Below are 24,912 nucleotides of genomic sequence, written 5' to 3'. Positions count from 1 at the left end.
AAGAAACTAAGAATTGCAACTCACTTTCTTAAAATATCCATTCAGAATGGCAACAAAAATTATGAAATACTTGAGGAAATCTCTGACAAAATATATGCAAAACCTGTGTAATGAAAATACAATGCCTTACTGGGAGATATTTAGAAAGATGTAAATAAAGAGAGCAATAGACTTTGCTCAAGATTTTGAAGACTCTCTATTGTTAAAATCTCAATTCTCAGCCAATTATCTATATGAAACAAGGCGATCCCTGTCAAAATTATAGTAGGTTCTCCTTTCTTTATAGAAATTATAAAATTGATTCTAAAATCATATAAAAATGCAAAAATCCTAGAATGGACAAATTAATCTTGAAGAAGGACTTAGTTGGAGAACTAACAATGTCTGACTTCAAAGATTATTATAAATCTATAGCAATCATTACTCTATGCCACTAAATTGTTCAATAGAACAGAATAGAAAATTCAATAAAAGATACACATATATGGAAAATTGGTTTTTGGAAAAGTTTTTCTAAGGTAATTCAGTGGATAAATGATAATATTTCCAACAATGGTGCTAGAACAACTGGATATCTGAGTATTGATTGATATGCCAAAAAAAAGAAAGAAAAACAAACTTGAAATGAAACCTTGTGCCACATGTAAAATGTAACTCAAAATGGATGATAAACCAAAATATAAAATCTTTATCTTTAAAACTAAATGTATTACATTTGGAATCTATAAATGTAAGTATAAAATCTAAATCTAAAAATATCTATAAAAAGAAATCTTAGAAGTTGTTTATCATCTTGAGTTTGGTAAAGATTTCTTAAATTGAATACAAAAAGCACAAACAAAAAATGAAAATAGCAATAAATTGGACTTCATTGAAGCTAAAAATTTCCCCTTTATAACACACTCTTCTCAAGAGATTTAAATGACAAGCCACAGAATGAGAGAACATATTTGAAGTCATGTGTGACAGGGACTTGTATTCCAAATACATAAAGAATTCTCAAAACAACCACCAACCCAATAAAACATAAACACAAAAGTTATAAACAGACACTTCACCCAAGATGATATGCAGATGGTGGATAAGCACATAAATAGATGCCCAACATCATCAGGCATTAGTATAATGCAAATTAAAAGTATGAAATATAATACCATTATATACATGGAGGAATGGTTGAAAGAAAGAAATATAAAGGATGACCATACCAACAGTTGGTAGGGTTGGATCAGTCACCATTCATATACTGCTGGTGGGAATATAAAATTGCATAACCCCTTTGGAAAGAGTTTGGTAGTATTTTTTTTAAATATATACCTGTCATGTGACCCAGCCAATCTTCTCTTAGATATTTCCATAAGAGAAAAAACATATCCATACAAAAACTTATCTATTAACTATTCACCTCAACTTCACAAATCTCAAAGTGGAAACAATTATCAATGGCCATAAATGTGTGAATGGGTAACCAAACTATGTTACGTCCATATCATGGAATACGTATGACTCAGCTCAGCAATAACAAGGAATGAACCACTGCTATATCTTTGACATGGAAAATATAACTTTACTTGAGTGAAACAAGCCAGGAGAGAGAGAGAGATTGAACTTACATAAAGTTCTAAAATACAGAAACTAATCTATAGTGACAGAAAACAGATCAGTGGTGGCTTGGGAATGAATATAGCAGGCAGGGGGCAGGAAGGAGGGATTAAATATGTCAAAACTTATCAAATCTTATGATATAAATATGTGAAGTTTATTATGTGTAATTTCTACACACTATAGATAATAAAATATGAAAAATTAAAAAATAAAATACAAAGATGAGAACCACTAGATTTTTTATTATAATATATTCCTATATGTTAAAAATCTTAATTGATACATAAAAAAGAAAAAAAATTTCAGCTACTGTACTCCTCATATCAGAGTCAAGACATAATATTGAATTCTTCCTATTTCTTTTCTACTTTTGAGATGAGGGACAGTTACCCCTATCATTGCCATGATAGGATGAAATTCAGGGACGTTAAATATAACTAGTGTTTTTCTCTGTCCCTCAGCCTTAGGACAGGGTTTAATTTAGCTTACTTGTATGAATGATGGCACCTGAATCAGTCCATTTTTTATCACCACACATACCCTTCACCTTCTAGTTTGCTCCATCCTAATAATTGTTCCATGAAAGAAGGGAATTTCTCTGTCCTATTTCTGCTAAATACAAGCATCTGAAACAAGGTTAGACCTAAGGTGAAGGTCATTATGTATTATTGAATCAACATATTACAATTTCTTCAATATTTTCAAGGAGAGGGGTTATCTGTTATTTACCTGTGTACCCCTTTAAGCACTGGTTGCTTGTACTGTTCTGTGAATGGTTCATGAGTTTTATGAGACAGAGCAAGGAGTGCTGATGCTTCCATCTTTGAAATCTAAGATTTGGGGTCCCAGGATTAAGAGGATGTGGTAACAGTGATAAATTTAAGAAAAAATCCTGTATCTCTGAATTACAAGTATTAGAACGAATATACTTTATATTTTATCTTTTTAAAAAGTATTTCCTAATTCTGTTCACTAAAAGATGCCTAGAAACAATAACAGATTCGCCACCAGGGAACACCTGTTATTTCTGTATTGTGGTCTCCAGAGATGCTTGAATAATCACTGTTTCCAGGTACAAGATGAACCTGGAGTACTTTATCAAACCAGAAAGCAAAAAAGTCATCAAAAATGGCTGGAGTCATGTCAAAACTGTTGAGAGACCAACTTAAAGAAGTTCCTACTGGCAATGAGGGTACGATTGGATCATCAATGAGAATAGTAACTGCAATGCATTGAAACACATAATATACATTTAAATCTATGAGTTCAAAAGGATACTAAGGAAATCCTTCTGTTGTCAATTTGGCAGTTGCTAAGAAATGATTTGTCTATTGGAAACAAGTAAATAAAGGGAATTGAAACATTTATCCTGCTCTTCCCATAGAAAGTAAACCTTAACATAATTTTTTCACGCCTTAAGAACATAATGAACCTACTCAAAGACCACCAGTGGCTGCCACCATCGGAGAGATAACCAGATTCGGATGTTTCTGATGGAAGTACCTGGACCCAATCAAACCTCCACACCAAATACCCATTTATAAGAAATAGGAAGGACAGAAATGAATGCTAAACAACACCACGTGGATTCAAAATCCAGCAGCAAAATCCAGACTTAAGGAAATTATACAAGGAAAAAAATCCAGTTATTCCCCCACAAAATAAGAATAAGAGAGAGATTTTAAAAAGAAGATAAAATAAGATAAAAGCAAGAGAGAGAGAGAGAAGAGAAACCAATAAAATATTTTCAAGGGAAATATTGAACAATTACAACAAAATGATGTAATATCAACCCTGATTCAATTCACTATTATTAAAAAAAATATAAGACAATTGGGAAAATGTGAGTAATACTGATATGTGATAATATTCAAGTCTTAAATGTTCTTACATATAGTTAGGATAATACAGTTATAGTCTTCAAATGTCATTATCTTTTTGATGTTCTAAAATTTTTATGGACTAAATGACATGACAGGGTATCCAATATTTCTTCCAATTAAAATAAAGTGATAAGGGGTGTAATTAAAAGACAATTAGTTATGATGAATAATTATTAAGGTTTGGATGATAGGCACATAGGTTTCATTTTACTGTTTTGCCTATTATTTTATGTGTTTAATTTTTAAATGAAATTCACAAAAGATTACACTAAGCCAAAATATAATTTATAAGCCAAAGAATTAGGAAAACTATATTTTACTTTCAAAAAATGTTCCCCATTACCTTCTTAAAAAGAAACAGTTTCTTCAGTGTTTTAAAATAGCTGCTTATACATCATTCAATATTAAACACAGGGAAGTGGGGAAGGAGACAAATGTAAATGGTGAGAGTCTACGTGAACTAGAAATTGAACATAAATGAAATATAACTGCCTCTGAAATGATAATTCCAGTTTATGCTAAAGTGGGATTGGATTAACAAACACCACCTCAGGATCAGAACTATTTTGCAAAGCAAAATTCACTAGCAAACAAATATGTGAAAGATGTTTACCCTTTAGGAAAAGACAGGCATAGGTAATTGCAACCAAGCTCTAAGCCTGTTTGTAAACAGTGATACTGTATTTTCAGTGCCTCTCAGATTGCGGTCTAAATATTTGGCATCTTTAATGTCTTTCAAAGATATTAAATGTTGCAGGCCTGTGAGAAAGGTCATATATCATTTCTGATTTGTTGTCGACGTTGCTGGCAAATGTGCATTTGTGCACAGCTATCTTTAATAAACTGCAAGCTTTCCTGTTTGTTATATGGCTTCCCCCACTTTGAATAATTTATTGTCCCCCACATTATTGGCATCACTTCTGAAAGATGTGAGTGGAAAAGGGATACTAATATATCACATTAAAAAATAAGTCAGAGAAAACTCTAAATCAGTGTGTTATTTTAAACAGCTTCTACTCATTAGGGAGAAAACTTATGAACCCAGAGTAAAACTGCCTTGCAAATCTATTCAGTGAAGCCAAGAAGAGCAATGGAAACGGTCATGTGTGTGGATCACCATTGAAAGGTGGCTTTGCATGTATCCTGAGCTCCGTGAACTAAGCTAAGTGGTCTCCTAGGTTTTATTCTGTATTTTAATTTCATTCTATAAAGGGAGTAAAAGCAAATGAAAAAACTTAATCTCAACATCCTTCTGAGAGAGGAATATGCCATAGTAATTAATGCTGAAGATAGAATTATCTGGGCATTTGGCACTGGGGGCTCATTTTGACTGGCTCCTAATGATATCAACCCTCTAGGATACAGATCCCTACCCATAAAGAAGGACCAAACCAGGGCCACTGATCAGGAGACCTCAGCTCAATGTAACTTAGGGGCAGTAAGAGCTGTTGAAATTAGAACTAGCTAAACCAATAGGCGATTAACTTCCTGTCAATGATGCTTTCGGCCACTAGTTTTCAAACCTTCCAAGGAACTTTAATGCTTTTAGAAATGCATTAGAGGTATGAAACTTCTGTATATAAAAATGCATACATTAAGCAAAACTTTACTACCATATTATGGTCTCACTGGCCCCACACATCCCATTAATGATTCAGAATAAGTTTCTGCATGTAGAGGAATCTTTACAAAGATACCACCCAGAGTCCCTGTCTGCTCTAAGATTCCATTTTGGGGAAGATTTTTTTAAATAAAGAAGAATTAAAAGTTATTTTAGATTATTCCATCTTGCCATCTCTAATTATTCATAACCTGGCAAAATTGCTCTGATTTATTGGAAGTGAATTAATTACATAGGATTCTGGCTTGGTTTTTATGAATGCCAGTGATGGAGACAAACCCACAAAAATAATTACACACTTTCTCCCCTTGGCATAAACACCCACCCGCTACAATTCCCTTCTGAGCACATTCGCTCATCTTGCTGCCTACCACTTCCCATTCCACTTATCCAAATTCAGTGTTTTTTACATACACTCTGCCTTTATCCTCCCACTCTGGAGACTTCCCTGGTATTTCAGGGCTTGCTCATCTCCCCTCATCCAAACGCCTACAAGACAAAGTCTGGTGCACCGTTCCACACATATTATATTCTGTCACATGCTGTTAGTTTCACTGTTTTTGTGTGTATGTTTCATTTCTTAGAATAGACTGTAAAATTCTAGATCAGAGTTAACGGGTCAAATCTTCTCCCTTCTCTTTATGTCCAGAACTAGACATGTATACACACTAGATACTAATATCTGTTGACTTAAACCCACTCTTTGGTTTCTGCCATTGATGGTTTCATCACGGTCTGAGAAATAAAACAAGATCTCAGTGAGGTAACACGGAGGAGAACGAGTGTTAGGAGACTTGAGAAGTGAGGAGCTGGCGTTGTCCAAAATTACTGGGTTGTAACAGGGTCTCCTTTGAAATTGTCCTATGCTTTCCCTGAAGGAGGACCCAGTCTTTGTCTTAATTGACTCCATTTTTCGCTCTAATCCAACTCACTCTTTAAGTTATTTGTCCTCCCCAGGTTCCAGCCGACAATCATCTCATCTGGGAATGGAAACTACCCCAAAACGATAATAATTTCCCAGGGTACCCTGGTGCCAGCAGGGCTCTAGGAGAACCACCCTTACCCCACAGAACCAGACCTGCAAACAAACAGCAGCAGGATTGAGATTGTTCTGCATGTGCATACCTCTCACTTTCCACCTCTGTACTGCCCCCCGTGTAATCCTGTTGTCAGTGTGGGGAAGACAGTGTCCCACTATCTTCCCAGTATGGCCACACCAAAATAAACTCCTTTCCCTCCAGCCTCACCACAACCCTGTCCATTTACTGCACTCTCAAAGTGGCAGGTGGCTGAATCCAGTCTGTTGGGATCCCGGAGTTGGTGCTATGGTACAGGACTCCTGTAACACAATGTGTAAAACCAACATGCAAGTTTGGAGTATTATGTTTCATAGATATAATGATGAAGGGAAAGCTATAAGTTGAGATTTAAAAGTTTACAATACTAACAAAAGTAAATAAACATGTTTTTTAAATATCTGGAGTTTTTCTCATTTTCAAAAAGCTTAAATGATTTGTATTGCAAAAATGATTTTTTTTAAATATCACTTGAACATATTTGGCTAAAGGAATCACTGAAAAACAGACTGTGTTCAATTCACTATGGTTGTAATTATCTAGTATCCACCCCAGCCTCTCTTAAATGGTTCACTGTCACCTTGGAAGGTAGTATTTCTTTTCCTTTGTTGTGAATATTCGCAGTTGCTGTGGTATTAAACAAGGGGTCAGTGCCACTAGAGAATAGAGAGTCAATTGCAAATTCTCAGCCTCAGTGTCTAATTAGAGGTAGTGTATGGAATGCCTTCCTTAATTACTTTGGAGTCATTGGGGTATTTCATTAGTCTCAGTTTTTATCTTGTAACTTCATTCATAAAATATGTTCCTTATCAATTAGCTCCACTGGGAACTGATCAAGGCCCTGTGCATCCTGCTGTCTGTGTGATCTCTCGGCCCTGAAGGAGAAGGTCAGAATTCCTCTACATAATAACACTTTCAACTCTATTATAACACTAAGAGCATCATGAAGGGAAAAGAGATATTATGAGCAAGAGATTAGGTTGTTTATGAGACAAAATACTGTTCCTAAATTTTGCTGAAAATATTAGGTAAAATTGACATCCTTAAAAGAGTTAAACAACAAATGTCATTTATACATAAATTGATCATAGGTTCAGTCCATGTGTGTCCTAGAAACTATCCTCTCCAGCGATGTTTTAAAAAGAGAAATTAAAATGTTCTCTCTAATCAGAAGAGAGAGATAAAGTTCACACTACAAAGAAAGATGGATTCAGGGCGGAATGGTAAATGCAACGTATTTCCATGGCTGAAGAACATTAAGATGGAGGGTTAAGTTATGAAGATGCAGGTATTGGCCATGCCACCTACCACACAGGGCCTTCTCCTGAGATGTGAAACACCAGGCACCATAGTAGGTAGTGAGATGGTGAATGGTACTTGACATCTTTATTAAAAGAAGATTTCATAAAAAGAATTCAGATCTCACAGCATCCAAGAAAATGGTGCTCAGACCTCAGAACTTATCATCTATTGATTAACCATTGCAGTTTATCAAACAATTACAAAACTCAGTGGCTTAAAACAACAGATATTAAGTTGCTTATGAGTTACTTGGCACCAGACTTGCATAGAGAGAGCCAATAACACAATCTACCACAAATGTGTTCTGTGTAGGTCCAGAAGCCGAGTGACTTGAGGACCAGAAGCTGTGGTTCTTCATTCTGGTATCATGTATGTACTCAGCTACCAACATGTATATTTTCTGTCTCTTGGAATTTTCTTTCTTTTTTATAATTATTTATTTATATTTTTACTTTTTACAGATTGCATTTTGATTTATTGTACACAAATGAGGTACATCATTTCATTTCTATGGTCATACACCATGTAGATTCATACCATTGAATTTTCACAAGGAACTGAATCATCCTGGTTTGTTCATTCACTTTTCTGGGGTCAGTGGATTTCCTTGGTTCCCCCAGGGTGGGCAGTGGGTAAAAGAGACCCTGAGCAGAGAGGCAGTAATACACAAACACCCAGGACAGTTTTCCTATGTGGTGGTCACCATTTTCAGAAGATAATTCTCTTGGTTTCCAGTGAAGTGGTTTCTCCAGGTGGAAACTTCTTGAAATGTACATATCTTCTTTTCCAAGATTTCTCTATTCATAGAAATTGGTTCACTTTGCAGTGTTTCCCAATTACTTAACACCTGAACACAGTGAAAAAAAAAATGATTTAGCCTGTTCTTCATCAACATCACAATATTCTTCCTGGAATATATGAAGTTTTTGACTACTCAGTGGTCCCTGACTTGATCACAGATCAAGTCCTGCTTTCAGTTTATTGCATTGACGGGTACCACTGATTTTAAAGAGGACAGAAAAGCAGGATATGGAACCTCTACTCAGCTTCTCTCATCTCCTATAGATATAACTAGAAGTAAATTGGTGGTAGGGTAGTGGTACCACATTTTCTTACACCCTTTCTTTGAAGTAGCAATTTTTCCCATCTTAAACTTGCATAATATACACATTACTTATAGAAAGCCTACCATCCAAAAGAAAAATGAGGTCAAAATCACAAATAAATATGAAAAAAAAAAAATCCTAATGCAGTGTTTCCACAGTTGTTCAAATGCAAAACTACCCACAAAATACAGGGAACATTTGAATGTGTTGATGGAGAGTGGAAATTATCTATCAAATAAGTTGGCAGAATACATTTCAATCTATTGTCATTATCTTGAAGGAAATGGTACCATTTCAGTTGACAATTTGCAGAATGAGCAATGAGATGCAGGTCCTATTTAAGGCATGATTTTCCTTATGGGAAGGCACTGGGAAGACAGCAGAGGAACCCTAAATGTGAGCCTCCCTCTGCCTGAGCCAATTATGAAAAACACAGACATAACCTAATGTCTAAGTACTATGTACATGATATATTGTTATTTTGTGCAAGGGCCCCGAGGCAAAAGAAAAATCAAAATAATTTTTACAATAGCACCTGTTTGAAAATAAGCAATTTATTCCATCCTTATAAAATATTTATGGATTTCAAATGGATGTCCTTGAATAAGGCCATTTCATTTCTTTTCTCCACTGAGAATAGGTTAGTTAGAGAAAACTCAAGACCTATTTCCTGTTAATTTAATACAGATCCAAACCTTTTGTGAAAAAGCAGCCACCCAGTAACTTTATTTAGTAAACTTTATTCTTAATGATTCTGCCACAGTAGTTGTATAAGCAACAGCTCATGGGTCGTCTCACCTATTGAATAGAAAGGAATCACTTCTATGCAATAAAATAATTTGATTTCCATCGAGAAAATGTATTTCAAAAAACCCAAGAGACTGAAGAAAACTATTACTTTTTATTACCCATATCATAATGTTCATCTTAATTACTGCTAAAGCAGGTTCACAGATGTAGTATAATTGAATGTATAACTTTTTAATTGAAAAGAGGAAAAGTATGAGGTTTGAGTTCTAACAATATGTTAGGACTCGACTTAGATCCTTTCCTTCCAACACACTTTCCTGGGAGAATGAGGCTCTTAGAAATGTCCTAATTGTCAGATATCAACAGTACACCAATAGAGTATTTTGGAATTTGTTGAAATTAGTGTTACATCCTCTAATACAAACAGGTGTAGAACCAGGGCAAAATGACTAGATATTGCATAATGTGGCAAACCAGCTGAGACTACTGTTAACTCTGACTTTGACACTTTGATCCATCTCCTTGAAAAAAGAGTTAACATTTTAAATATAGTTTAGCAAATGGGGGATCCTCATCTGCTTCACTCAGATTGTCTAATAATCATTCTGTCTTCATGAAATCCAGGGAGAGAGTTCTCCCAAGTTCAAAATCTTCCAGGATTCCATTAGAAGCTTCTCTTATGGAAAAACAGGGCTTTGGGACATGTAAGCCAGCAGAACCTGTACCTTGGACCAATTGGAATCCTACTCCTTCACAAAAACACAAATCATAAAAAACAGCTCAGCTGTGCCCCGACCCCCTTATCCTGCAGAGGGGCAGAGATGCCTAGACGTCTGTCCAAGTTGGCTTAGAAGAAATGAGAATCTTTTGCCCTTCATAATCCAAAGCCTTAACCTTCTATTTATACTTAGCAGACAGCGACCTATCCATTTTGGTAGCACAAACTTTCAGTCATTCTAGTACAGGTTGAGGAAAAGAACCTTCCAGTAGTATCATTGCATCATTTCTCCACCTTCCATCTGTAATTGAACTGTATTGTTCACCTTTGTTTAATTTTTCCATATGAACTCATTTGATGTTTCCCTGATGTGATGTGATAGAACAGGCAATAGCCAAGCTTACTGAAAGAGCATCTGAGACTCTCAGGAATAAAATGTAATTGTGATAGAATGCTTCTATTACAGTCTTGTTATCTGTGTTTGCGTGTGAACATGTTAACTTTTTTCAGACATTCCATTTTGCCAAAACATCAATTAGTCTGACTCATCAAATCCCCTCTTTATATTCTGTATCATGTATTTGACATGTTTCTATTTATGCACCAGAGAACAGCCACGCGAACTTCCACTGAAAACAGCCTCTGAATACGTATATGGTAATCATATGCTTAGACAGCAAAGGAAGCCTTTCATGACTATTTTTAATGTATCTATAACCACTTCAGATGTCTTTTTGGAAACCAGCTGCAGAATCAATGTGTTCAAAATGGTGTCATTCAGTCATTGCTGTGTATCAACTCCCGTCAATTTCTCAAAGGCCAGGTTCTCAGCTTACACCAAGGCAGAAGGAGTAATATGACTTTAAGGGTGTGGGTTATAATTCAAGTATGATTGTATTAGCATAAAAGAACATAAGCTGCTTTTTCTGAATGCAAACATGGTCCCTAAACCGAGGATGTAAATTAGTATTACAATGAAAGCCGCCAGAAGGACAGAAGCTTGGAAGTGTTCTCTTCTCTGAGCAGCAGGAGACTGTTCAGGTCCTGCTGTTTTGAAAACCTTTCTCCCCCCATGCAGGCTGCCCTGCTAAGAGAAATCCATTTGAATATTTTGGCAATCACAGAGGCCCCCACATAAATTATGGATACAGAAATGCAGAAGACAGTCTAACAAATGGAACACGGTGGAATCTGTTTTTCCGCCGCCATATGGTGTCGACAGAATGCCACTTTGTTTCTCTGGGAAACAGCTCATCATTAAAAAATAAATAGCATCTTTTCTGTGGGGAGAGAACCCACAGTCATTATTTTGAAAAATAACAAACAGGAAACTCTGTCCTTTCATTTTACAATCTTTTTTCCCCTTATATTATTATTATTGCCACACACATAGACTTTTTCTTCCAGGAAAACTCATGATGGCTTGTATCTTGTTGGTGCACGGAACTCAGCATTGTGTTTTCTTGATTGTGAAGCTGAGTCCAAGCACAACACACACCATGGAAAATCAGAGCACTTCATTATAAAACTTTTTTCCTTGGGCAAACCTATGCTTTCAACCGAACATACGAATTTCACTTAGAGTTAGATTTCATGCTTATAGCCATCATGCCCATAAACCATCCCAGTTTATGGAAAGTTTAACAATTTGCAAATTGAATTGGGATGTCTTTATTAATTATGGAATAAAGTTGTTACTGGAATTCATTCCAGAATGTATTTGATGATTTACCCTCTCTCGAGCCCAGGAAAAATTTGATCATCTTCCACAAGTAAATACAAAGGCTGTCCATGTCTTTCTACATCCTCCAACTCTTCTCTGGTTGTTCCCCTTCCTTCCCCTGAAAAGGAGATCTTTCTTACCAATACACGTAATCCTGTTAGAAATCAGACTGTTGAAGATTTGTCTATAGTACTGTCTGTACACAAATCACAGTTTTCAAATCAGCATAATTCCCAAAGAATTTTTACAAACATTGTTTTATTTGATGTTCAAATAGCACTGAGATGTAGTTAGGAAAAGTTATCATCTCTTCCTTGCAAACAGAGAAATGGATAGAGGGGTTGAAATAACTACCCTAGATCTTTGTGCCAAGATGGATCCAGGACTTCTGATTCCTAAGTGAGGACTTTTTTTTTTTAACACTCTATTAGCTGAGCCAGAAAGCAATAAGAAAATCTTTGCCACTATTGTTCAACTCCATCACTTCTTCAGTGATATTCTCTGACTATATTGCTAGTTTGTTCTTGATATTGATTATGTACAACCTTTTCCCTCCATATCAGGCAGAGATACTAAAATACAAGAAGAAAGTAAATGGTTTCTAAAAGTCAGTTATCACAGAGCAAAAGAAGCGCACACATCTATAAAGATGGTACCATGTTTCAAAGGCATTTTTTTTTTTTAAGATTTCCAGGCCAGACTTACCTGTTCCCATTTGTTGAATTTTGTAGAACTCAGAGTCAGAAAAAGTGTTCAGGTTAATAAGCAAGTTTTAATTTTGGTTTGTTAATATAATGTCATCCTGAAACAAGCAATAATTTTATGTTTTATTGAAACATATGACAAAGAAAATTTAACTGATGTTGGGTAAATGAGGAGAACACAAAATCTGTTTCCCATGTGAATCAGCAGTCAGAAAGGTTCATCCCCGTCTCTCCCCAAGCTGTCTGTCAACACCTTACTCTTCTCTGCAATATAACATCAAGTCTCTTTCATTTGAAAGAGTCTTCATAGCTTCATCTGATTGAATCTGCTTCTATTACTCCTAAAGAAAGCTTATTGAAAAATATAAGTAATCTCAAGGTGCATATATTACTTTCTTTTTTATTCAACTCTGCAAGTTTTGGTCTTTAATATTCCTTCAATTTATATTTGGGGAGAGGATTTTGCAAATTAAGAAGCTGGAAAATATTTCATATCTGCAACATTCCAAGTCATATGATTTGTTCCTTGTTGCTGGAAGCACTGTCCTCAATAAATTACATACAATTGGCAGATGATTTCACAATGTTATTGATAGCTTCTCAATAGTGATGCTGATGGTTGTGTGGCATCAAGAAGAGCAAGCCAAAGATGGCATAATGTGGGGCAAGCACCCAAAGCAAAGATTAAAAAAAAAGGTAGTAAATCGATTGCATCATTTGGTGGTGTGTTCTGCTGGTTCACTCTTTTTTTAAAAAAATTTTTTAGATGTAGTTGGACACAATACCTTTATTTTATGTATTTATTTGTATGTGGTGCTGAGACTAGAACCCAGTTCCTTGTACATACTAGGCGAGCATTCCACCGCTGAGCTACAACCCCAGCCCTGATGGTTCCCTGTTAATGCTATGGCTGGTGTTTTGCACCAATCATATGTAAGATAACCTACCCAACAGAAAACTGAATGAATGCAGTGTAGTCTTATATGTTGTACATGATGGGTAACAAGGAAAGGATATATATGTATTGTTATTATTAATTTAAAACTAGTCACTAATCACTGCAACCTGTGTTGCATAATTTTAAGCATGAATTCCAGACCTAGAGGAAAAACTTTATGGGAAAAAGATGTAAGTGAGGAGAGCTAGGAAGAATCCAGATTGTATTATTTATGCCTGCCCTTTTATGAAAAGGATGAGGAATTGAGGATATAGTGGCTACAAATAATTAAAACTAAAATAAAATAAATAAATAAAGAAACATTGAGTTCCTCATTTGCAGTATCCACCTTTCAAGTGCTCAGTAGCCACATGTCTACTGGCTTCTGTACTTTCAAGTGCTCAGTAGCCACACGTCTACTGGCTTCTGTACTGACTAGCAGATATAGAATATTTCCATCATCATCAAATATGTTAATGGCAACATTAATACAGTGCAGTCAACGTCTCTGTGTGATTCTTTCATTTATTAAACAACTCCCTTTATTTAAGTATGCTTTCCAAGGGAAACATCATGCAGATCAGAGAGATCCAGTATACAAACTCTAGGTCTGACTTCCCTCCTAATTTGTTATAGAGCCTCAGGACCTCTGGTTCTTTACTTCCTGCCTAGTAAAAGAAACCATGATGACAGCTACTGCAGAGGGCTGCTGTGAAGATATTTAGAAGAGACAAGCCTAAGATATTGACTCACTTCTAAGTACCCTGTAAGTGGTTTAATTATATTAGTAGTCCTGCTCACTAGATTGTGTCCATAAATTTAGATCCAACTGTTGAAGCAACTTTTCTGTTACCATGCTAGAGAAGGGGCTCTACCATTTGGCTAACAACAATCAAAATGCATGCTTATCAATTATGTAATATGAGTCAGGTAGACATATTTATATTCAAGTTCTGCATTTGCTACATACTTCCCAGCGAGTTCTACACCCTTAATTATTATATTACGTTAACCCTTCTTTTCCTAATGTGTAACTTGGTATGATAATAGTTCTTGTGAGAATTAAACTAATGTTGTGAGCACAGCTCTTGAGACAGTGGTAGCATAAGGTGAGTTGGCACTAAATGGTAGCCTCTTGTGTCACTGTTTTCCAGGTACTTTCATAAATACTTTATAACTGTAATCTTATGCTGATTTTTAACAACAACTCTATAAAATATATATTATCATTTGCTACATTTCCCAGATGAAAAACTGAGACTTCAAGAGGTTAAGAAATTTCACCAATTGCACACAGGAGGGAATAGGTAGAGCCAGGATTTGAACCAGGTAGTCTATTCTGAAAGCCAGAGCAACTAACCTCAATCATAGCATCAACCTTGTGGGTTTATTATGGGTAGTTTATGGGATAATGCAGGTAAAGCAATTAGCACATATATTTTCAGTGATTATATTATGATAATGCTTAAGCTCATTAAGTAATGTTTTTCAGCTTGGTAGCAATTTTAGTATTTAGCAGTGAGTGGATGGTTATGCTGTTATTAGAGTGGAGGTTGTATCTGATGTTTTAATATTATGGAGCATTTTAGAGCCATCTAATATGTATCTGTTATGGTCAATGTGCCATTCCTCCCCTCAAATTTCTTTGTGTTTGAAAATAATAACAATAAGCTGGTCTATGCAGACAAACCAGCAAGTGTTACATAAAAGAGGGGCCATGGCAATATAGTTCCTTTGAAACCATAAGCTGCCTTTTGTGGATGAATCTAAAATGAAATGGAAGAGGATAACTGTATGTCAGGAGCTGTCCCCAGACGTGGTGCTGAAGTAAGCATTCTGAACTTCAAGAGCTATACCCGGCCAAGGGTGTGCAAGTTCCCTGCCGATCTGGCATGGAAAAACATCAAAAGAAATGCATGGCAGACCACAATTTTCCAGCATGTTGTTCCAGCCTGAAGCAGCCTGTTAATATTAGCATAAAGCAACATAAGTCATTTTGGAAGGCACAGTGGGGGAGACAGTATTTTTTTATTGCTCCTTTTCAGAAATGTGTTAAACTACAACTCTGGATCCTTAAACTGACTATTTCTGCACCAAGTAACATCTGACCTATGAAAAGGCAAACTCTTTCAGAGCCAAGTTCAAATCAAAGAAGCTTTATTTTAGGCACTGAAGAAAAAATAAAAGTCACTGATAAGAGAGTATTTAGAAATTTGTGTTGAGGACAACAAATTGTTATGGTGAAAAAGGATAAGTGGTCTTTTTTCAATATGTAACATTTTCCTATTCAAGTATGATTTCTTAAATTTTTCAACCAGTATAGAATGAGATTAGAAATAAAAGTAGCATGGATTTCTAAATAATTTTGATAGGGGCTACCTATCAAAAGGGTCCTTAATACATGTGTTGATATTGTCAGGGTCTTTTGAAGAGGTAATTGTTTAGAATGTTAGGTCAATAAATATAACTAGATTTTAAGAAAAATTAAAATTAATCTTGTACAGGGATTCCAGATTTCAAGATTTTTCAAATTCTCCTGGGAGATATGGTTTAACAGGAACTCACGTGGAAAATGAAGCAAAAGCTAAATATTAGACTATAGTGTGTCAATGCATGATAAAATCTGATGCAGTCTTGGATTGTGTTAAAAGAAATAGAGTCTCCTGATCATAGGAGGTGATAATTGAAATATATTCTATACTGCAGTAATATTATCTAGGGTTCAGGTAATTTATACAAAAACAATAGAAAATACTCAAAGGAGGGGAGGGTACATACCTCTGAAAGAAATGAGCAAAGTGAGAGGACTTGAGGAATGTGAGTAGGACAAGAGGTGCCTGAGAGCAGAGGAGAAGAAACTATATCAGTTCTATAATGGCAATTATATTTTTAGGCTCTTTGTACTGTTTTATAACAGTCTCAAATAGAGTGAAATATGCCCTAGATCACACATCAACCTCCTCTCAAACTGTACAATCCAGATAAGTTTGTCTTAGAGCTAGAATTTTTTTTACCTTGCATTGTTTAAAATTGGTCTGCCCAGATCTCTTGTGAGTCTCCCAAAACCAGGATCCTGACTTATTCCACTCTATATTCCCCATAGCACACAGGACTAACTACAGGAGGCATTGGATAACTATTTGCCGATTTCCCCCCAACATGGCACTCTTCTGCTATTAGGTTAAACACTATTCACAATCTGGAGAAGGTTTTCTACTCCAGCTTAGCTGTTACCCCTGCTCTTCCATATGGGCAATCAAGATGCATTATCATTAGCACCCTCCTAAATGCCTTAATTGGAGAAGCTAGGCATTTTGTATCAAGGGTACATATAATTCAATTGGGTTTATATAACTCCAGTTGTCTAACATTCAAAATACAAGAGGGGAAATAAAAAGGCTTTGGGATATCAAAAACTACAACTTAATTGATAACACCTGTAGTGGTCAGGTGATTAAATGTACAGAGAGGATGAGGATATCTGCAACCTTCTTCCGTTGTCATTCCCTGTGCACACCATCCTATTGAGAAGCATCCCTCAACAGTTTAAGTCAAACCTGTTCAGGAAAAGGGAACACATTGAATAGGAAAAAGATATTCTAATATTAACAGCACTTTCAGAAATGCAGTTGAAATTCTTAATAAAAACTATTTCATCTTTTTTCCTTTCTTCCCATCACAATCTAAGTTATTGAGGGTAGAAATTCAAATGAACATATCTTACCAAAATATTTATTCAAATAGGAGTGTTTGTGATTTTCAGATGCTTGCTGGCAGAGCGGAAACAGAAAGATAAACGACTTTCTCACCCTGTTTGGGAGTTATTGTTATCTTCTAGTCTGTGATGTTCCCTCATTATCCTGGGGTACACAAATCCAGGCAGTGCATAATTTGGGAACCAAAAGTAAAATAGTAAAACATTTCTCAAGATGATCTCACCATTTCACCATTTTTTAAAAAAGAATTTAAATGCAGAAAAAGATGTATACCTCATATTGACTCTCCCCAGGCATTAAAATTCCATGCACAAAACTATGTGCATTACTTCTCTGCAGTATGCTACTGACACTTTGCAAACAGCAGGCTGGAGTCCCAGTTCATGTAACTCCTGGGCCTTTTGGGGCAATGCTGGTGTTGCCAAAGTTCACTCCCCATATTTCACAGATTGAGGCCTAGGGATGGGAGGCAGTCATAACTTTTCTCAGACCCACTGGGAAACTGTTATGAAATGAATGTCTTCCAGTCTGCTTACCAATGGACAAAATAATCACCTGAGCTGTTTACTTCCATTTTAATCAGTCAGCCAATCAAGTCTAAAATGAGAGCTTGCTTAATTATGCTTTTAGCCCTGTGCTTAGCTCTGCCTTGCAGAACCAAGAGAGTAGAGTGCAGTTTTGCCCTCTAGGAAGCCTGACTTGGACCCACCTGAAACAATTAGAGAACAATACAGGATAAGATGCAATTAAGGGAGAAAATGTTAAGTAGAATGATTGTAAATGTTTAAAGGGCTCAGAGGTGTAGTTCCAGCAGGGGGAGAGAGTCCTAAAGGAAAGGTTCTTTTTGTTCTTCATCACCTCCCCACCTCTTCCTCACTACATTGTGTAGAATTAAGAGAAACAAGAAGGTGCTTCAGACATGATTCTAAAGGAACAGCTGCTGAGCTCATCTGTTTTTGGTGTAGGTTGAACTCCCCTTCCATTGCCCCATTGCAAGCTGCTCCATGTGTGTGTTAAGACCTTCCCCGGAGATTCCCACACCACCTCTTCCTGCACCCTTCTGATTCCTTTCCAAAGTTCACTTAATGTGGGATGTGACAAATATGCATGCATTTGTTCTCTTCTTAACAAGACTGTGGGGTCCCTAAAGGGCTACAATGGCCCTTTAGCAATTGTAGATGTTCAAAAAGGCAAGGAAGTTTAGTAGTTCTCAGGATGGTCTCAGGGTATGCTATGACAACCTTGCCCAATGATAGGTGCTTTAGTCAGCTTTTTCATTGTTGTGACCAAAAGGAAAATTTATTTGGGTTGACAGTTTCAGAGGTTCAGTCATGGTCAGCCAACTCCATGACTCTGGGTCCAAGATGAGGCAGGATATTGTGAAGGAAGGATGGTGGCAGAGGAAAGCTACTCAGGACGTGGCTACCAGAAAGCAGAGGGAGAGCTCCATTCACCAGGGACAAAACATAAGCCCCAAAGGAACCTAATTCCTCCAACCAGACTCTACCTGCCTACAGTTACCACCTGGTTTATCCATATCAGTGGATTGATCCACCGATTAGGTTATACCTTTCATAATCTAACTCTATCACCTCTGAAAACTCTTGAATTTTCTCATACATGAGTTTTGGGGAACAACTCATATCTCAACCCTAATGGTATAAAATAAGACACCATGAAACAAAGCCCATGTCCTCAAGATAATGTACTTATCTTCAAATATACAAAAACTGAATGTTTAATTCCAGACTGACTCCTAAAGAAAAAAAGTGAGAATTTTTTGAAGAATCTCTGTCCACTCTCAAATTCTTCTTCTCCACACTCTTCCTGATGCCACCCATCAGCCAATGGCCCTCATTTCATCCTCATTATAACAGAACCCTTGAATACTAGGTTCTCACAAAAAAAGAGCTTTTACAAGCGAAAATAAAAAGAATGATTATTTCAACCTGACACTTTACTCTGCCTTGCTTTTCTCCAAACTAATATGTCAAACTAATTCATTTTATCATGTCCATTTTTTCCCAACAGATCTGAAGTAAATGAATGTGCTCTATACAATCTGAAAGGCAATGCAAATACATAGTCAAACTTAGACCATGCCAAGACTATATTATACCCAGGGATAGAAATTTTTAATTCAAAAGTTAACGATTCATATATCACTTGTTATCTTCACCTGTCAACACTTCTGACAGCCTACTTTAATATTTCGTATTTTTCCATACTTTATCTTATAAAAAGAATTTTATTCCTTTCTCACTGTATTCCTCAACATGGAAAAAAAAAGTTTGGACCAGAGTTTTAAATATTAGACATAGAGGATAATAACAATGGTTTCTAGTGACAATGAAATTTCCCATCCTCATCAGAAAGGCCTGATTTCTCTTTAGCCATCACAACAAGTAATGACCAGAACCTATTTTAAATCCATCCTAATTGATCAATGACAACTTTGCATCATTAACCATGCTTCTGAAAGCCAACCAATCAGTGACAGCCCAATATTTCTGAAAATCAGCCAATGAATTACAATGATTTTTAAGTAACCATACTTTCACAGCTAAAGGTCAACCAATATCTGAACACTCTCACTTTTGAGATCCTGTCAATCCTTGAACACCACAGTTCCTGAACCCTTATACAAAATGAGTTCACTGCTTTGTTCACAATGGCCTCATGAGCACAGCTCTCTTTGTTTAACAATTAATAAACTAATTTCTTTGTTTCAGATGGATAGTGATCAGCTCTTTTGTTTAAACTAGTCTGACACCTTACTAGTACAAATTTAAAATTTATTTATATATCCTTATTTATTTAAAATAGAATACAAGATAGTTAAAAATTATAAAAACTGAACAATTCTCCAAGCTGCAATCCATAGTTGGTTGGTTAACAATGAAGGGAACCAATAGGATTGACTGGGTAGACTTGCTGGTTTATTCAAATGAAACATCTCCCTCTTTGTCTTTCCCTCTTCCAATGACTACTGGTATCTAAGCTTTGAGCAAATTATCACACAGGAAGGAATGAAACATGGTAGGCCAAGTCGGGCCTTCCAACATTAGCTTCTACCCCAGAGGGTTCAGACACCACATTCTTGAAAGAGGCTCCCATCTTTTATTCAATTTGTTCAAAAGAAAAGGTAAGAGAACAAAAGAAGAGTGTTTTCCTTTATTATTGTTGAAGTATTGGATTTTTGAATAACAATTATTTTTTTAAATTCAAAAGGCTTCAGTAAGACTGTGCAAAGGATACCATGCACCATTTTGTTTAATGTATAAAATTCCTATTTGTTAAGGGATTTGCAATAAGAATGGTAGGCATCATTATTTTCTTCATTGAAGTTACTTTTTAATGCTATTTAAAAATCATCTCTACTTTACCTATGGTTATTGTTGTAAAGGCACAAAAGTTTGCTGAATATTTCACATAATAGGGAGACTTATGTACAGTATGAAAGCCAGATTTCTGTAAGACTTGAAGTCCATGGAGAGCTCATTATCTATTTTGCAATAAAAATCAAGTTCCCCAACACATTGTGTTTGTCCTTGATTAACATCATGACTCCTCAAGATCTTTTAACTAATCAAGCTGGTCTGTCTTCTGCTGTAGACTGCCCACATGGCCTCTGTAGTCTCGTGGGTTCTATCTCTATGCCTGTGCCCATGCTTCCCTCCCAAATAGATGCAATTCTTTTCCCTCTTCTTCACTACGTGTCCAAGCCTCTACCTCCTCTCTAATTCTATGTCCAATAGGAAGCTATAATTTCATGAGATCTCTTCTTCCTCATCTGAAATCACTTATACTTTCCCATAAATGCATTCATTTATTTATTCATTAAAATATTTATTTTGGCCATGCTGAGAAATATGCAAGATATTTGGCCATTGCCACCTGTCACCTTGTATTATGGTTATCTGTGCACCTGTCTATCCTTCCTCATTAGTTAACTTCCTTGAGTTCAAAGGTGCCCTTTCCCCTTTCCCACGTCTGGTGCTTCATACATGCTATGTAGATGAACAGGTTCTTCTTGGCAGGGTGGAGAAGGCTCACAGTGGTGAGTCAAGTAAACAACATGTGACTCAGTCATCAAACCTGCATCTAACCTAATCTGGCTTATTTTGTTCACCAAATTTCCCTTGAAAGATTTTGAAAAATTTTCCTTCCTTCTGCAGTGGATGAATCATGAGCCCTCAAAGAAATAGAAGTTTAAGTTCTGTATTCACAGAGAGTATGAAATAAGTTTTTAAACCTCCAGCTATTGGTAATTGTCAATCATTTTTAAAAGTCTATCAATTTAACTCAGAAGCTACAAGAATTCTGTGTGTTTGAATATCCCCAAGGACACTGTGTTCTCCTGGAATTATTGTGCTTATGGATCTCTTGAAAGCACACAAGATGCCTCACAGAAGCTTGTTAAGATAACTCACAGAAACCAACATCACACAGGAAGGGTAATGACACTGTAGCATTTGGCTTTCATTGTGGAGAACAGAGAAATCAGTATTTTCCTCACAATCACTGAAGACTGCAATGGGTACATTAAGAACTGGGGTTTTTATTGAAAGTGTGTACCATTGGTGGTTCAAGAAAGAGAGCTTGCCAGCAACTTAGCAAGGCCCTGTCTCAAAATAAGAATAAAAAAAGGGCTGCAGATGTGACACAGTGGTAAAATACCTCTGGGTTCAATCTACAGCCTATGCTAGGGAATGAGAAAACAAGTTTGGATAAAACAATCTGTGACCTTGTATCCTCAAGGAGCTCTTATGTCTAGGTTTGCTAGTCTCCTTCTTCATGAAGCTTTTGTGGGAGGGTGCTTCTTGTATGGTTCTCTCCCCTGACCCAAGTCTGGGCAGAACAAGGGCTCTCAGAAGTTTGTCACTACTCAGTTCCAACTGGCATGTCATTTCCACCCTCTCCTGTGGAGGAGTCTCCTGAGACTATGGATTCTATTCCTTCCTTTCTCCACCTGTCTTCTCTGAGAGCTCATCTGCTTTCAGCACTTCCTCTCTCACCAGGATGTAAATGACTCCCAAATCTATTTCTCCACTTTGCATGTCTATCTCTCTATATCACAGGGTACTTACTGCATGCTGCTGGCAGGCAATCATTACTCAGTAAATACTTGCTGCCTGATTGTAGGATAAGATAGAAGTGATCTTCTTTCAGTTAAATGCATAAAGGGCTTTTCTGGGTCAAGATGGCCTGCTCTTCCTAAATTCAAAACTAGGGAGAAAAGGATGAAATTGCTATAGGTAAACTCTTTGGAGGAAAAAGACTGTATAATTTTTGTTCAGCATCTCCTCTTTTATCTGCTCAGCACTACTTTTTCATTCTAGGTTCCTATCTCCCTCTGTGCCACATTCTCAAGGGCCACAAGGCCACATGATCCTGTCACACCACTGTGTGGGCATTTGACCCCAACAAGGCCAAGACACACTTCCTTAGGATTTTTGAACTGGGAACTCATAAGGTTCTCTCTGCTAGTGTCCAAAACTTGGAAATTAAAAGCCCCCAAGACCTTTCTCATCATGGAGTCACTAATCCATTGCTTTGAGCTAGGTAGTAAGCACTGAAGAACCACAACAAAAGACCCTATCTGCTAGCAGAGGATGACAAATTAATAGGGGAAGAAGATACACAGGATGTCACATGGGATAAGTCAGAAACCCACTGTCCAAAGAGATCATTACCCATGATGCCCTTACTCAGAATATTCTCATTCTGAAAGGAAACAAAGCAAAAATGGAATGTTCACAGCAATACCTGTCTGCTTCCCATTCTCATTTCTATGGTTTTGTTTGTTTGTTTGTTTGTTTTAACATGAAACAACATCAATAAAAGTATCTACAGAAATGACACATTGTGAAGCGGTTCAAGGTGCCCAGTCTTGCGTTCAGTATAGTCCATATCACAGTTAATCCAGATACCTGCACTTCAAGATAAGCTCTGAACATCTATCTGAGGTTATAGATGAAGAAATCAATACTTCAAGGAGTTTGGTGCTTTGGATGAGGTCAGAGAGTGAGCAACAGAACCAGCAAGAAATCCAGGCAGGCTCCCCAGCACCCTTCCTTTCACTTTCACTATGCCATTTCTGCCACTGAGCAGCATCCAGGTGCCAGAAACTATGCTGATTCAGGTGCACTTTCCCTTAAGGAACTCACGGATGACCTGGGGAGGCAAATCCAGAAGGGATCAAATCTGATGCTGTTGTTATCACTGTACAGGCCAAACTAGAAAAGTAGAAAAATGTACGTGGGCTTGAATTTTCAGCTCTCTTTAATCTTCTGGAGTCATCCAAGTGCCACCCACACCTACTTGTAGGCAGAGCAGGGCTGTCCTGTGTACCTGCTGCCTTTAGGTAAGGCAGGATGCAGGAGAAGGCTCTCCTGGTTAGGAATGGGGAAGTGGCAGCCATTTCTTCCCTGAACTCCAAGGTCATCCTTGGAGTTTTCTATAAAGAGCAATAAATGAAACAGCATGCCTTCTGTGGCACACTCCCAACCAAACTCTTCTTCATGACTTACTCAAAAGATAGCACAGGAAAGCACTGTGCTCCCCAGGCAAAAAATACTAGGACAGCATGCCCAGAAAGATGGGTCATTGCAAATATTAATTCAGCATCAAATGAAAAGGTGCTTTTTTTTAACTCTCTATCAAATGCAATTTTATATTCCAAACTACAAGGATTTTACTGCGTGGTATTTGTTTTTAATTTTTTTTCTTTCTGTTGAGTGCAATACACTTCTATCAAATAGGTTGACAGGGAGTCAAGAAGAGGAAAGTAAATCTGTGCAGTCTCCTCATTCACTCATTCATTCTCTTCCTCCCTTTTCAACCTGCCATTTTGGCCTTTCTAGAAAAGCCCAGATCAGAAATTGTTACCCCACATCCCTGGTCTGTGGTATGAGCAGCAGCCCACAAAGATAGGGTGGGGGCAGGAAGAGGGGCTGGGGAATATAGCAGAAAAGTAGGTTAGGAAGACATCTGAAGAGTTTGCTTAGAAGCTAAAGTGCTTGGAAATTGAATGTCAAAGCCCGACCAGGTTTTTCTTCCCTCAGGGCACGTTTTCTCATCTGGAGAAATATTAAGTTCATTTCGACACTGCTGTCCTGGAATTCAGAGTTGATATCAGTTCAGGGAGCAGAGGCAAACCCAGCACATGTCCTCTCTTCTGCAAGGTCTTCCTGACCCTTTCTCTCCCAGGATTCCTCTCGCTCTGGTCCCTCCCACTACCTCCCAGACTGACTCTCACTCCTTTCTCAGTCTGGATAGTGTCTCTAACTGGCCAGAGTATGGAATTCTAATCAAGAACTTTTGATTTTTCATTTGCTTGGAATTCCCAATCATTTGGAATTTGCAAGCATGGGAGAAGCATAGTTTTGAAGTCAGGCAGGTCTAGTGTGACCTCTACTACTTAAATGCAGTCAGTAAATGACCCCAGGTTTATTGGGCATCTCTAGGATTCCATTTTCTTACTAGGAGAAGGAGGAATGATAAAGCTGGCCTAGCTACATTGCTCTGATCATTAAACAAACAAAAACAAAACAAAACAAAAAAAAGACTACAAATAACTTGCACTTGTTGAAGGACTGCTTTGTGTTCTTCACTATCTTGAGCTAATTGCATGCAGTAGCTCCCTGAATCTCTCTAATGGACCATAAGGTAGATCCTAGTATGAGGTCCATCTTATAGATAGGGTAATTAGGACTGAGAGAAGTTACATAACCTGCTTAAGGCCTGGAAGATACATGATAATCTAATA

This window comes from Sciurus carolinensis, chromosome 13 (genome assembly GCF_902686445.1).
Source record: "Sciurus carolinensis chromosome 13, mSciCar1.2, whole genome shotgun sequence".
NCBI classification, from domain to species: domain Eukaryota; kingdom Metazoa; phylum Chordata; class Mammalia; order Rodentia; family Sciuridae; genus Sciurus; species Sciurus carolinensis.
The sequence above is the reverse complement of the archived record's forward strand: the minus strand, read 5'-3'. Positions refer to the sequence as shown.